The 12,817-nt window shown below is 38.8% G+C and overlaps 1 protein-coding gene across 2 annotated transcripts in view; it reads left to right on the forward strand.

Moving 5' to 3' along the window:
• SPEG (striated muscle enriched protein kinase) overlaps positions 1–12,817 on the forward strand; it is a 2,687,905-nt gene that overhangs the window by 1,359,350 nt on the left and 1,315,738 nt on the right. The window lies entirely within an intron of this gene.

The raw sequence follows: 12,817 nt of genomic DNA on the forward strand, positions 1-12,817 counted from the left end.
AGTACAAGAGCTGTTTTTATCTAAGCAAGTGAGAAAAGTAAGTACAAAAACTGTTTTCCTCTAGGTAATGAGGAAGGTTGAGTGCTATAGTAATTAGTAGCTTATTTAATACTTACAATTTCTGAACAAGTGCTGAGCATGAATAAGAACATTTAACTGCTAAGACTAAGAATCTGTATCTGCACTAGATGAGTTACAGGACAGAAACAAGTACAAATGCAGGCTTTCAAATCAGAAAGTTGAGAGAGATGGAAGAGATTGCCCAAACGGCCAATAACTACAATTTCTGGGCCAGAACCACTCCTGATGTGGTAGACAGGTTACCTAGTGCTTACCACTCCCTCTGATAAGCTAGACGGCTTTCCTCCAACATAGAAAGGTTTGGGGGCTCAGAAGCTTACATACAGTCCTGGATACAGCAAATCTGTATCTGGAACACTAGTTACAGGAAAGGTAGAAAATAGGCTTATAGTTTTTTTTTTTTTTTACAGAAAAATAGAACAAACAGTAGTAAAAACAATCCACATGCAGTGCAAGCTAGCACACTTGAGTATGTAGCCATATTAGACCAAACACAGTTTAAAAAATGCAATTAAATTAAATAGGACTAAAAGCGAGTGCAGAAACAGTTTATTAGGTAGAATGTGGTAAAGAGATGGGACTGGGGAAGTGTCCCAGATCAAATCTACAGTAGGGCGGGCAACTGCAAAAGCCACCAAATTTAAACTACAAGCCAAAAATAGAGAGGGTGGGAGGGACAAAACAGTTTCAACAGAGATCTAAGCAACAACTAACGGTACAAACTCTAAAACCAAAAAATATACTCAGCTCTGTATATTTGCAGATAGATTGGAAAGCAGTCTCTCAGAACAGAGACAACAGTTTCAACAGAGATCTAAGCAACAATTAAACTCTAAAATCAAAAAAATATACTCAGCTCTGTATATTTGCAAAGAGATTGGAAAGCAGTCTCTCAGAACACAGGTTCCAGCAATTAAATGCAGGCTGTTACTAACAGGTCTAATTTTATACAAGTGATCCTTGAGGCAGATAACACACAAGCTGTAAAAAGCAGTAATACCAACTGAAGACACGGCACAAAATAGGGGGGGGGTCAACAGAGATCTAAGCAACAACTAACAGTACAAACTCTAAAACCAAAAAATCTACTCAGCTCTGTATATTTGAAGATAGATTTTAAAGCAGTCTGTCAGAACAGGGAGACAACAGTTTCAACAGAGATCTAAGCAACAATTAACAAACTCTAAAACCAAAAAAATATATGCTCAGCTCTGTATATTTGCAGATAGATTGGAAAGCAGTCTCTCAGAACACAGTTTCCAGCAATTAAATGCAGGCTGTTACTAACAGGTCTAATTTTATGCAAGCGATCCTTGAGTTAGATAACACACAAGCTGTAAAAAACAGTTATACCAACTGAAGACACAGCAGAACATAGGGGGGGGGGTTTCAACAGAGATCTAAGCAACAATTAACAGTACAAACTCTAAAACCAAAAAAATATACTGAGCTCTGTATATTTGAAGATAGATTGGAAAGCAGTCTCTCAGAACAAAGAGACAACAGTTTCAACAGAGATCTAAGCAACAATTAACAAACTCTAAAACCAAAAAAATATATACTCAACTCTGTATAGTTGCAGATAGATTGGAAAGCAGTCTCTCAGAACATAGGTTCCAGCAATTAAATGCAGCCTGTTACTAACAGGTCTAATTTTATGCAAGTGATCCTTGAGTTGGATAACACACAAGCTGTAAAAAACAGTTATACCAACTGAAGACACGGCAGAAAATGGGGGGGGGGGGCAGGCTCAATAGAGATCTAAGCAACAACTAACAGTACAAACTCTAAAACCAAAAAATCTACTCAGCTCTGTATATTTGAAGATAGATTGGAAAGCAGTCTCCCGGAAGAGGGAGCCAACAGTTTTAACAGAGATCTAAGCAACAATTAACAAACTCTAAAACCAAAAAAATATATACTCAGCTCTGTATATTTGCAGATGGATTGGAAAGCAGTCTCTCAGAACATAGGTTCCAGCAATTAAATGCAGGCTGTTACTAACAGGTCTAATTTTATGCAAGTGATCCTTGAGTTAGATAACACTCAAGCTGTAAAAAACAGTTATACCAACTGAAGACATGGCAGAAAATGTGGGGGGGGGGGGCAGTTTCAACAGAAATCTAAGCAACAACTAACAGTACAAACTCTAAAACCAAAACATATACTCAGCTCTATATATTTGAAGATAGATTGGAAAGCAGTCTCTCAGAACAGGGAGACAACAGTTTCAACAGAGATCTAAGCAACAATTAACAAACTCTAAAACCAAAAAAATATATACTCAGCTCTGTATATTTGCAGATGGATTGGAAAGCAGTCTCTCAGAACACAGGTTCCAGCAATTAAATGCAGCCTGTTACTAACAGGTCTAATTTTATGCAAGTGATCCTTGAGTTAGATAACACACAAGCTGTAAAAAACAGTTATACCAACTGAAGACACTTCAGAAAATGGGTGGGGGTGGGGAAACAGTTTCAACACTGAACTAAGCAACAACTAACAGTACAAACTCTAAAACCAAAAAATATACTCAGCTCTGTATATTTGCAGATAGATTGGAAAGCAGTCTCTCAGAACATAGAGACAACAGTTTCAACAGAGATCTAAGCAACAATTAAGAAACTCTAAAACCAAACAATATATACTCAGCTCTGTATATTTGCAGATAGATTGGAAAGCAGTCTCCCAGAACACAGGTTCCAGCAATTGCAGATCTATACATGTAAACAATTTCGAGGAGTCCCGACCTCCTCCGAAATGGGGAATGTATACTCTTGGTATACACTGATTTTTATAAATCATTTGATAAGCATGAAGCATCCTTCTTTTTTTTCCTGTCCAACCGATCCAACACTCCATAACTGTAAATAAGACAGGAAGAGCAAATTGGTTTACAGCTTGGACTTTGTTTCTAGATGTCAACTCTGTTTTCAGTATTAATTTTATTCTTCTGAAATATTCCTTACTAAGTTTTATTCATGATTGCTCATGTTTTATTGTCGATCCTTCTTCAATTAAAAAAATATTTATACACTTTATCTTGCTCAAGTTCTTTTATATCACATTCCTGTCCCAAGCTGATTTTTTTTTGGTGCTGCAGCTTTCCTCCTTTAAAGGTTGCTTTTGCACATTTATCAAGATGAAATGACATTCTTATACCGTATGAAAAAGATTTGACCACTTGCAGTTATGCTTTCAGTTCCTCATCTGATGAACTATACAATTTGTAAGTCATCCGCAAAGATGAGAAGTCTTCACACTTTACTGTTTTTTGGGAGCCAAATTGTAGTTATGACCTAATCTGTACATAGACAGCTTAATAGGTTAAGGGTAAGACAAAAGAACAACAGTGACAAAAGAGTCACCCTGGAATATCCCCCATTGAGTTATCCCTGGAGTATTAATTTGTCCTTTATCATGGCTTAAATGCAAAGTATTCTGCCACTGTTTCATGGTCACTGTAATGTAATCAATCAGTGTAGGGTGTATCTTATACATTTTGAAACACTCTTTTATTCATGAATGTGGGATACTGTCAAATGCTTTCCTGTGAGAGGCTACTAATATCTCTACAGTGCCAGCATCCCTTTCCTGCAGTCACAGTACAGGTGCCACCAGCCACACCAGTTCTGTTATCAAAGCCTTAGATGCTGAGCACTCGTATATTGAACCAACCAGTATATTACATTATACTAGCATACAACCATGCAAATTCTCTTCAAAAATGAATCATGGCAGACATACACGGGTGCTGTGAGGTTACCTTATAGACCAATAAAAAAGAAACCTTACACAAGCTTATATAGGTAAATAAAAGAAAATATATTTTTTAATTAAAGTCAAGTGGATGGTACAATGGTGCAGTGGTAACATTGTCACCTCACAGCAAGAGGTTCTCCCATTCGATTCTTGGCTGGAGTACCTTCTGTGCGGAATCTGCATGTCTTCCCTGCGATCATGTGGGTTTCCTCCGGGTACTTTGATTTCCTTCCACATTATAAAGACATACATCTGGAGCATTTCTCCTGGGGCCTCCGCTGAAAATTGGCTTTGTTCCAAGTTGGACTTTCCCGGTAAACAAATGTTAAATAAATAAATAAAATAAAGTGAAACATATAATTTACTAATTAAATGTGCACACCAATAATTGATTGCATGATGGTGAGGAAGAATAGAAAAATAACTGTATCCAAATAGTCTTATTTTTGCTATTTTGTAAAAAAAAAAAATACTGTAACCTAATTGCTGCTAAGTCACTGAAAACATTCTGTAGCTGCAGACGACACTTGGGCATATTATCAAGTTTGAACTTACTGTCTCTGTAAATGTAGACTGCGTTTTCTCTCCTGAACAGTCCCTTTAAAATGTTGTGTTACTTCTAGGATTGAATATAATTGAAGTCCATAATACAAAATAATAAGGAAATCATAGAAGATCTGACTCAGCTTCCTCTGCAAGATAGATGTTTCTGAAATTTAAACAGCTGTCCAAACATAGAGGAGAGAGCACAGCACCGAGTTGGTACTCAAAGGAGTTTAATGCTTGAAAACAGATTTTGTTTCTGTCTTTTAAACCAGTCTGCTTAGAACACGCAAAGAGTTTAATTCCAACATGTCCTAAGCAGGCTAAACCAGTATGTATAGAAGATTCAGTGTCATATTGTCATGGTGTAAGTCATTCTCCTCTGCCTATAGATTAGTGACTGGGTGTGTGCCATAGACCTTCAGGACACTATCTCCACATAAAGATTGCCAAGGATTCTGGAAGGAATCTATCTTTTGGCTGGAAGCCAATCACTATCTGTTTTGAGCCTTGCCTTTTGGGCTCACAACAGTCTTCCAGATGTTTACCAAATGCATGGTGGTAGTTGCATTTCATTTGCAGCTCAGGGGAATCTGTATATTGCCTTAACTGGACTTTTGACTCCTAGCTGTCACAACATGAGAGTTCTTTCTGTCAGCCAGACAATACTTGCTTCACTTACACTTGTCCTTAGGCATCTCAGCGACATTAACAAATACTTTTAGAGCCTTGGTCTTCATAGTAAGGCATCTGGAGACAAAACCACGCACTGTCAAACCACCAGAAGAAAGATGTTTTTCATTAAGAACTGAAATGTTGACCCTTCTGACCAACCTGCTTCCACCAGCTTCTCTCATTTTAAAAGTCTTCAGCCTCATATCAGCTTTTTTACTTATTCTACCACATGCAAGGTTTCACTTGAGAGTTCTACAGTGGACTCTGAGTGTTCAATGTTTTCAGTTAGTAGACTGTAGTAATATTCTCATTCATTCTTCCTCAGTCTGTAGAAAACATTTAACGTGGCAGATGGAATCATGTTGTCTCAGAGGGATGACCCTTTGCCCTTTCTCTTCGTAAGACGTCAGTAACTTCAGACACCTGCTCTGTCGGGTGGAGTGGGGACATTTTAAATGATGAATGGGCAAGGGTTTTTGGACTAATCTAGAAGTCAATCTTCACATAAATGTTCGGGAGGTGATGGCATTCTTCCTAGCATTGCAGACCTTCCAGGATTGCCTCCATAGGGTATGATTTCTGTCCACTCAGACAAGATGTCATTAGTCTGGTACATCAACAGGCAAGGGAGGACCAAGTCTTACAATCTATGCTGAGAGGCCATAAGGGTGTGGAAGTGGGCAATGTCTTCTCTGTGCTTTTTGTAGAAATTTACATTCTGCACTGGACCACCTACCTAGCAAACAAGCTCATCAGATCAATTCTGATGTCTTCCTTGTGATCCCGCAATCAGTTAGTAACATGTATGATATTTTGCTGCTGGGTCCAACCTTGCTGCAGTTTGTTTGCATACTCTACCAACAGCAACTGCAGCAACCATTTCACCCTCATATATATCTACAGGGACAGTCACACAGGCATGCTTTCTTCCTCTTCCCCTAATTATGAAATTCCTCCAGAAAGTTTCTCTGTGCAAGTCTTCAGTAATACTCACAGCCCCCCTTTAGGCACAGGCAAATTTAGTTCTCCTTGCTATGTCCTAAACTCAGAATCAGCCCTGGCTTCTGTATCCCCAACTGGATCTCCTTTCCCATCTCTCCAGTAAACCACACATGGACATTGATTATATCAAATTAACTTCATGGTCTGTCCAAGTCTGATGATGGCTAGAGATGCAGCCTTTCTCAACAGAGTAGTCCAAATTCTCTCAAATGCACAAAGATAATCTATGAGCGTGCTCTACAAAAGCAAACATGCAAGATGTTGTATTCTAGGCTTCTCAACAAGGTTTGAATCCCATTTCCATTCCATTCCCCTTGATGTTACATTTTCTCTCATCTCTTTTTCATTCTGGATTCAGTTATTCTGCCATTAAGGTTCATCTGGCCACCATTTCCAACTTTCACAAAGGTTTCACTTTTGTTATTTGGCAGCTGACCTTTCTAAAAAGACCCCTTTTTCTATGACCTCTCATTAAGGATCTTACTCTTCACAGGGACCTTAGTATTGCAGTGGAGGCATTGACATGTCCACAATTCAAGTCTTTCTCTTCCAATGGCTTTAAATTTCTTTCCTGGAAGACTTTTTTTCTGGTAACTGTCACTTCTTTCATGAGGATTTCAAGTTAAATTCCATGTCCTCCTCACCTCAGTGTCTAATGTTATACAAAGAAAGAATGCCATTTCATGTCCAAAGTTGCCTTAGAATTTTTCCTAAAGCAAATTATACATCTTTCCAGTTTTTTTCCTAATTACACCAAAAAAGGGGAATGATAGGTTCATAGATAAGTACTAGGCTATCTGCCTGAGGGCATCTGTAAGCCTAGCCAGAATGTGTTGGCTTTCACTGCCTCCTTAGATTAGTTCCCTGTGCCTCTGTCCAGCAGAGCCATTAGTTCCCTGTGCCTCTGTCCAGCAGAGACACTGCAGTGATCCCCGGGTTAAATTTTCTGTTTCCCATCTACTCATCAAGGTTTCTTTTGAAGAGTGTTAGTGAGGGGCTCTGCCTAATGTAGATTGGAATCCTGTTCCAATGCATGGGGAGTCTCTGGGACAGGAATCTATCCCTCCAGCGCATCCTATTTATCGTTGTGGTGAGGTTTAGATCCCTAGACCGTGTGGCTCTCAGGGATTTGTTTTTTTGTTAGGTGGAGCATGTCCATCAATTCTGGGTTGGACATGGCCTTGTATGTCAGGCAGAGATCACCTCTGAGTTAGCGGTATGCAACTGAGTACAGCTGGAGCTTCTTCATTCGGGCTGCATAGGGCATCTATTTGAGGCCAGTAATCCTCTTGGTGAGGTGCTTCTGTGGTCTTTCCAGCTGTTGCAGGTGTCTTGTAAGGTACATCCCAAATGGGGCATTGTACTCTATGATGGGTCTGATGAGTGATGAGTAGAGGGGCACAATAACCTCTTTTGTTCTAGATGCAAACTCATTTGTGATTAGGTGGGCCACATAGAAGGATTTTCTAACCACTTTGGCAATATGGTTATCAAAGGAGAGATTACTATCTACTTGGGCCCCCAGATCACTTATTACATTTTCTGTATTTAGGGGACTACCGCATATGTGGTAGTTCACAGGTACTTTGTTTTTTCCAAAGGGGATGACTATGCACTTTTTGGCATTTAGCTTGAGGCCATGATTTTGACACCAGGTATCCGTCTCAGTGAGACCCTTCTGGAGGATGTCTGTATCAGCTGGAGAGTCAATTATGGCCCCCAGTTTGCAGTCGTGTGCGAACCTGCTCAGCCATAGTCCTTCTGTGCTTTCCTGTACCTCTGAGAAGTATATGCCAAACAGGAGGGTTACCAGGACTGAGCCCTGGGGGATGCCACGTGTAACCGGTTTAGAGTCGGACCTAGAGCCTGCAACTCTCACTGTGTGAGTTCTGTCTGTGAGCCAATTGGCAACCCATCTCGTGACATAGGGGTTTATTCTCAGGCTGGTGAGCTTGTCCATAATACCAAAAATGGGGAATGGTGTAGAAAGCCTTTGCGAGGTCTAGGTGGACTGTGTGGATCTCCTTTCCCTTGTCTAAAGTCTTGGTAACTGTCTCAAAGTCCACCAGGTTTAGGAGGCATGATCTGCCCTTAACAAAACCAAACTGGGTAGGGTCCAATGTTTGGAGGTTCCCAATGTCTCTGTTAATGAGTTCCATGATGATGCACTCCATAGCCTTGCAGACCAGGCTAGTCAGGCTTATAGGACTATAGTTCCCAGGGTCCATTGTGGCTCCACCTTTGTGGAGCAGGATAACTGTTGCTGTGTGCCACTCTATGGGTATGTAGCCTGTAGAGAGGCTGAGTTTGAACAGTGTCTTTAGGTGAGGGGTTAGTTCATTTTGGAGTTAGTGTAAGACACAGCCTGGGGCACCATCCGGTCCCATTGAAGCTGTGTTTTTGGCTTTGGATAGGGCTGTTTTAACCTGTGTGTCAGGTATTGCTGGGGCTCTACATTCTTCTGGTATGGTTATGGGCCCTTTAGGGGGTGAGAGGGGGTTGAAGTTTGCACTAAACCTGTCTGCCAGAATGTTGGCAATATCAGATGATTCAGTGTATTTTGTGCCATTCTGCACTAACTCAGAGCAGATCTGAAAGTTTCCACTTTGGTTCTTCACATAGCTAAAGAACGCTTTGTGGTTATCTTTGGAGTCCTTGGCAATTTTTCTTTTGAAGCTAGCCTTGGATGATTTTATGAGGGATCGTAGTTATTTGCTGATACTTATCAGGGATGTTCATGATCTAAAGCAATTAGAAAAAGGAAAACGACTGTTGATTTCTTATGCACTCTCAGCTGGGACAAAAGGACTCCAAAGCAACCTTGTCCAGATGGCTTACCGATTTTATAACCTTTGTGTACCAATCCAGTAATAAAACTGTACTGTTAAACTGAAGTCTTATTACACAATATCCAGAGCAACTTCTACAGTCTTCCTCAGAAATTCCTCAGTTGGTGATAATTGCACAACAGCAGCTCAAACTACATTGTTCATCTTTGCTAAGTTTTATAAATTAGACATTAATCTTCAAACATAGGTCCTCCTTTGGAGCCAACATTCTCAAGGGCATTCTGTTATGACAGCACCCATGAAATTATGTAGCTTGGAAATCTGTCCCATTATTCAAAGTGGATAGATAGGATAATATAAGCTATAGAAGTTTTGTGCTTACCATAGTACTGAATCTTTATTTTCTCTAGTCCGTCACCTTCAACCATCCTCTTCCAAATGTTCACATTTGCTAACACTGGATGGACTTAGTAGACCTGCTCTGAAGCCCATGCTCTTACTGCCATCTTCTTAGAGCCCTGTTTTTCCCTAAGCAGACATTTGACTGCAAACTTTATCTGAAGAAATGCAGGGGATAGGTGCATTATGTGAGTAGAGACAGCTTGAGTACTTGGGAAAGAGATCAGTTGCCAAATCAGATCCACCTGTCAGTGAATATTCCATAATTCAAAGAGGATGGATTTTGGTAAGTACATAATTTTTGTTTTCTCACTGTAAAAGTTCTTAATTTCAAATTATTGTATGTATATGTTTGACCTGTTTAGGGTGATTATGTGTTTTCTCCTTGTGTACTAAAATCTGTGAATCACAATAAAATACAATTTATTCATTTTGAATATTTGCTAGCTGCTTTTGAGAGATTTATGACTGTTGTTTGCATGTACATGTATGATGTAGTTTGTAATTTGCATGTATTAATTTTGCCTGTTGTTCCCTGGGGCATCTCCTACATCCTTGTAATAATTTTATATTGTGCATTATGTGATATTCTAAATTTTATTATATGATTCTGTGGTACTTTTCCCCTAAGGTCTGCAAAGAAAACAAGTTATACCCAGTCAATATTTCTAATTTCTCAATCAACAAAAACAAGCAGACGTAGTTAGGTAGATAGATAGATAGATAGATAGATAGATAGATAGATAGATAGATAGACAGACAGACAGGCAAATAAAGATGTACAGCAAATCTAGGTAGATTAGCATTAAAAAGTACTTTAATCATGCAGGCAAGCCTGAATTAAGACTTACCCTAAACATGAAAACAAGTGTAGATTAAACAAAGTACCAACACTAGTTATTGTACCAAATCTTCAGAAAGTAGCTATGAACTCACCTTGCTCTCAGAAGTTGAAAATAATAAGACATTCTTGAGCTTCATAAGCAAAAGTAAGGGAAATTTGTGAGTTTAACATTGTAGTAATGGTCATCTAAAAAGAAAATTAGTGTAAATGTTTTCAGAAAAACTGTACAGACTTCCAGTAAGATTCAGGTAAATATATCCCTCAAAAACTTAAATGTGATAACTGCTGTCATGAGAAAAAAGTTTTTTTCCCTCCAGTCCCCACCTACTACATTCAAGCCTTCTTCCTGTTTGTTTCTCCCTGTGTGAGATCCACATGTCCTATTTGTTCCTCCTGGAAGCCAGTGTTGGTTCAGCCAGGAGGGGGTTCATCATACTTACAGGGCATTGTTTTTTTCTTTTTTTTTAAGGCTCTAATATCCACTGTGTATGACTGAGGTGGCCATGGGGTTGGTATGCATTAGGCCCTGACAATGTGTCGATACTCCTTCATGTGTATTTAATCAATTTGCCTCGCTACCATCATAGACAGCACATTTACATGATCTCTGGTCTTCACTTAGGAACCAAAGTGTAGCTTGAGCTGGGTTAAGGAGGCAGCCACTTCAGGCACAAGGGGTCGGGGAAGACATTGGCAGATTCCGATCATACAGTAGTGCAGTAGTGACATGATCGCACAGTAGTGCAGTAGTGACACTCAGAAATGAATGCTGGCAAGAGGGGGTCTTTTTTGACCTCAGCTCAGAGGAAAGGACCTTGTTTTTTTTTTTTTTTTTGGTCTTCACTTAACAGGCGAGGTAAAGCACCAGATGGTTTGCCAGCGATGTCCTTCTCAGCAATATTTTTTGGCCACTTCTTTTTAGACTATTCTCAGATGTAAACATGGGAAATGACAATGGAATAATTAAGTATGCTTGCTGATAGTTGCAGATTGGGTAATGTGACTACTTCAATAAAGATGTCAGAGTTGTCCAAGCCATTCTCCAAAAAATATGTATAGGGAACAGTAGAAATGACCTCACTCATTTTTCATCTCAATTATAAGTGTGTCAATTGGCAAAAAGAACATAAATTATAATTATTTAAGCTTATTGCATGTATTTAGTAAAGTTAGCATCATTAAAATATAGAAACAAAGATATACAAGAATTTAAACTTTGGTTAGTGTCTGGTTGCCAAAGTTAGAAAAACATTCTGGACCATCTAATTCTGAAATACATTTCTATCCATTCCAGAGAGATCACATTATCATTTTTATCTCACTAATCCATCACTGTGTTACATAGCCTTTAAACAAGGCATCCGGTGCAACTAGAAAAGGTACAATAACTGCTTACTTGAAAAATGATAAAGTTGGAAAACTTGAATTGTTTTGATAAGCTTCCGGATTTTTCATTATATTCTGTTTCATGCAGGATAAATAGAGATTATTTCTTTCTAAGTCTATAAAACAATGTCTGATCAAGTTTTACTTCAAAGTCTGCCTGGAATGTACCAATGAGGAAAGTGGCACCAGATCAGGGAACTTAATACTAAAAATAAATATCAAAATTATAAAAAAAGAAGTATGCAGGATATGTTACAGCATTTCTTCCATGGTTATACCGAATAAACTTCATCTTATAACTGAAAATGTCAGTCATTAACGTCATTCAAAAATAATCTACATATACATTTAAATGGAAAAATAGCAGCAGCGGGCTGCAACAAGCTTCATGAAGGCTGATAGTTCTTAAGCTTGGTAATCAAACCCTTGTATCTATTATTTATTAACATTAACAGGTGGCATTATTTAAATTGTAAGTACTTTCCTTTACGTTATGGCTTTGTAAAGCATAATCCAGGTAATTATTAAAAAATAATAATAATTATATTATAACACTGAAAAGCCAGTAATTAAAAGATCTGGTTTTGGGAGTCAACTCTACAATAGTAAATAACGTATTTAGTGCATGCCCTGTTAGAGGTATTATATCCCTGTTGCAGAAACTCCTATTTGGCATATTAATGATAGGATTTCTCCAAAATATCAAAGATGGGAAAAAGATAACTGAAGGCTTCTACCGACAGCCTTTTCTTGGAGAGGGAGAATGGCTGATGATAACTCAGAAGGTTTTCATTATGGTTTTTTGGTTGACCATAGCAACAGGAGTACTGACTTGATACAGTCTGCTCTCTTGTTCCAGATTTCATCCAGTTGATACTAAAGTCACATCCCTGACAAGCATCCTGGACAGTATGGGCATATTAAAGGGATGGGTAGGAATTAGGTACTGCTAGTGGAAGTACATACTTGCATCACAGCATAACTATGTCCCATGGCTAGTAGTAAAATCCAGTAGGATTTGTTACATGAAATGTTAGCTACTTTCCAACTTCTGTAGCAGGAGCAGATTGTGTATGTGGATAGTCTTCCTGTTCTGTCTAATTCGCCTAATGAATTGATATTCCTTGGTCTTTCTCCAACAAGCCATGAAAACTGTAGAGTAGTATGGATGTCATTTAGGGCCCAGACATATGTGGTGAAAATGTTTAAAACAAGTCCTTTTGTCCTCCAAGAATATATCCAATGATCATGTGTAGTTGCTGATTGGCATGAGAAGTACTGCATTTCAGGGCATATAAGAGAGAGAGAGAGAGAAATGTAATGAATCTCTCCTCAA

Source organism: Protopterus annectens, chromosome 6.part1 (genome assembly GCF_019279795.1).
Source record: "Protopterus annectens isolate FY-2018-M chromosome 6.part1, PAN1.0, whole genome shotgun sequence".
Lineage (NCBI taxonomy): Eukaryota > Metazoa > Chordata > Ceratodontiformes > Protopteridae > Protopterus > Protopterus annectens.